Genomic DNA, 3,684 nt, shown 5'->3' on the forward strand with positions numbered 1-3,684 from the left:
CTGGTGTTGGGTGAATGGGTTAATGTTGGACTTGTGGGCTAGGGCAGCATTGGGTTGGGATGTTTTCATGATGCACATTTTCTTTACATAAAACTCTCTCTTATACATGAGTTGCTGTGGATTTGTTTCTCCAAAGTACCTAGACTAATACAAGGGTCTTCCGCTCTTTCGCTGCCCCTCTGCTTCCCCAAGCACGGTGTCCCTCTCCAGGGACTGGTCTCTCCTGACATGTCCAAAGTAGGTGAGGCGAAGTCTCCCTGTCCTTGCCTGTAAGGAGCATTCTTCTTCCTCGACAGATGCGTTTGTCTTTTTGGCAGTCCATGGGACTTTCAATATTCTTTGCCAGCACCATCATTCAAATGCACGGATCTTTTTTTGATCCTCCTTATTCACTATCCAACTTTCATATGCGTATGAGGTGATTGAGAGCAGCATGGCTTGGGTCAGGCGCACTGCAGGCCTCAAAGAAGCATCCTTGCTTCCCAATCCTTTACAGAGGGCTTGTGCTCACTGAGCAGGCGGACTCAGTGGTTGCCTGATGCTGCTTCCACGAGCGTTGATTGGGAATCCAGGCAAGACAAAATTGTGGACAACTTCGGTCTTTTCTCCGTTTATCATGAGGTCTATCGGCCCAGGTGTGAGGACGTTTGTTGTTTTCACATTAAGTTGTCATCCCTATCAAAGGCTGCAGTTCTTGAGCTGTATCAGCCAGTGCTTCAAGCCCTCCTCCTTTCTGGAAGCAAGGTCGTGTCTTCTGCACGTTTGTTTTGTCTTAATGTCTCCGAGGAGTGGAGCCTTTGGAGAGCTGCTTTGTTCCAACCTTAAGTCTTAGCATGGACTTGAACTTCCGTGGTAAACAAGTCCTCCGGATTTGGGTTGCGCTTTGTTCAAAATCTGTTGGAAATCCTGATCCAAGTAACCAAGAAATGAGTGCCAGAGATTTTGAGCTCTCTAATTGCTACATGCAATACTCCCCTACAGGGAATCATTGAAATGCATCTCTCTGAAAAGAAGTGTGTGTGTGGGGGGGTGAGGGGTAGGGTGGGGGTGGAGGTAATTAAATGCTGAGGGTTCCAGCGGTGAGTGGGGTTTCATTTTTAAATTCCATAATTGTTGGTAGAATATCTCAACATGTGGGAAGACTCTTTTGATGCAATTTCTAGTTTTAATTGGATAAATTTATATTATATACCAGAAAGGAAGGGTACAGAGAAGTCGTACAACTTTGCAGCATCTAAATTCCATGTAACATTCAAAATACGAATAAACATTTCTGGTGGTGGGAAACATGTTTTTTTGAGGGGTGGTGGTGGTAATGGTGATTGGGAAGGCAAAACTTGGCTCATAAAAGTATCTATGATGAAAAGTACTCCAAATGGAGGCAGAGGACACAGGCTGCAGAAAGGTCAGAGCTGCAATATGCACACATTTCAATAAGATGATGGTTTGGCTGGTCTTGGTGTCAAGATAATGCCGGCCTGTGTTGTTAGGTGCGATCAGGCTGGTCCCAACCCACAGAGACTCTGCACAACAGGAGAAAACAGTGCCCGGTCCCGCACCATCCTCACAATTGTTCCTTGCTTGAGCCACTGTTGCAGCCATGGTGTCCAACCAGCTCATTGAGGGCCTCCCACTTTTCCAAACAGGATGTCCTTCTCCAGGGACTGGTCTCTCCTGACAACATGTCCAAAGCGCATGAGTTGAAGTCTCGCCATCCTTGCCTCTAAGGAGCGCTCTGGCTTTACTTCTTCCAAGACAGATCAGTTTGTCCTTTTAGCCGTCCAGGGTACTACTGACTTCTAAATGAGTTCGTTAGTGTTGCTTCCTCTATACTGGTAAAAGTTACTTGATAGTTAACGTTCCCTGCAACTTGGCAGGGCCAGAATTTTCAGTGGTTTGGCGGTGAAGACCTAGTACTGCATCCCCCCTTTCCAGCCCCCCAATGGTGTGATCTAATATAATGCAAAGACTCCAATAATGGGATCTGCTCTGAGCAGCCAATCACTTGTAAGAAGTTCAGGGTGAAATGCAACACCATTGCTCAGAGTGCTTCCCAGGTGCAATCAACTGAAAGAAAGTTTCCTTGAAGGCATGGCCTGCTTCCTGCATGAGTGGATGCTGTGGGAAAGCAAGCAAGAGGCTTCTCCTGACTTGAATAGTGGTGGGGGTTAATGGACCCAAGATCAACAGGAAGATGACGGGCTTGTGGCTGCAGAGGCAAAGGCATCCAAGGTTGGCAGATAAGACGGCAGGGAGATGACCTGGTGGATCTTTCTGAACACTTCATCCAGGCCGCTGGATCAAGTCCAAAGAACCAGCGGTCAGAGGAAGAACCAGATGCAGGACCCAGGCTCATCAGAAAGCGAGCTTTCCTATAGCATCCACTCATATTGTAACATGGATTTGGCAATTGCCCGCGTCTACAGCTGTGTGGGCTGTTTACTTGATATACATTTCTCTCTCTCTCTCTCTGTGGTTTTAGTTCTCAAGAGAATCCAGATGAAGACAGAAATGATCAAACACTATCATCATTAATTTCATGAAGAAATCTATAAAACTAAATCCAGCTTGGAAGAAGTACAGCCAGAGTGCTCCTTAGAATGCCAAGGATGGCAAGATCTCGACTTACATGCTTTGGACGTGTTATCAGGAGAGACCGGTCTCAGGAGAAGGACATCGTGCTTGGTAAAGTCGAGGGGCGGTGATGGAGAGGAAGCCCCTTGATGAGATGGACGGACGCAATGACTGTAACTATGCGCTCAAGCATAGGGACCACTGTGACAATGGCTCAGGACCGAGCCGTCTTCTGTTCTGGTTGTGCACGGGGTCACTATGGGTCAGAACCAACCCACTAACAACAACATCAACAACACTAATATCACACCGATGTAAAGTGTTGGTGAAGCTCATTCAAAAACAGTGCAATGCCCAAGAGGACATGGAATCCGGGACATCCCTGCTGGTGGCAGACGGATCTTGACCGAAGGCAGAGAGTGCCAGAAAGATGTTTACTTGCATTTCACTGCCCGTACGAAGACATTTGACTTTGTGGATCATAACAGATTATGGACAACATCGTGGGAATGAGCATTCGAGAACATTTCCTTGTGCTCACAAGGAGCCTGCACACAGACCACAAGTGTCACGTGCACAGACCAAGGGGATGCTGTGGGGTTGACCACCAAGAAAAGTGCGCGTCAGGATGGTATCTTTCCACCACACTTATTCAATCCGTACGATGACCAAATCTTCTGAGGAGCGAGTCTGTAAGAAGAACAGTGGCATCAGGATTGGAGGAAGGCTAATCAATAAACCTTCGGTTGTGGCAAAGCCAGGGAGACCTGCAGCACCCACCGATGAAGGTCAATGTGAGGTCCATCTCAACCGAAAGAAAGCAAAATCCTCCCAAGGGGGCCAGTGAGCGAGCCCACGATGAACGGAGACAGCACAGAAGCGGCCAAGAACTTTGGTGTGCTTGAACCCACCGGGGCGCCCTTGGGAGAACCACAGAGGAAGTCAGTGATGGGCTGCAGGGGGAAATGTTATTGCACCAGATCTCCACAACTTGCTAAAAAAAACAACAACCCCAAACCAACGTCAGTACTTTGAAGAGGGAAGTGCACCGGAGCCAGCCCATGGTGATTCCTTTCTTTCCTTTTTAAAGCACTTTCAAACTCAATTGTG

This window comes from Echinops telfairi, unplaced genomic scaffold, assembly GCF_000313985.2.
Source record: "Echinops telfairi isolate 266 unplaced genomic scaffold, ASM31398v2 ScPeMD7_2;HRSCAF=8, whole genome shotgun sequence".
Lineage (NCBI taxonomy): Eukaryota > Metazoa > Chordata > Mammalia > Afrosoricida > Tenrecidae > Echinops > Echinops telfairi.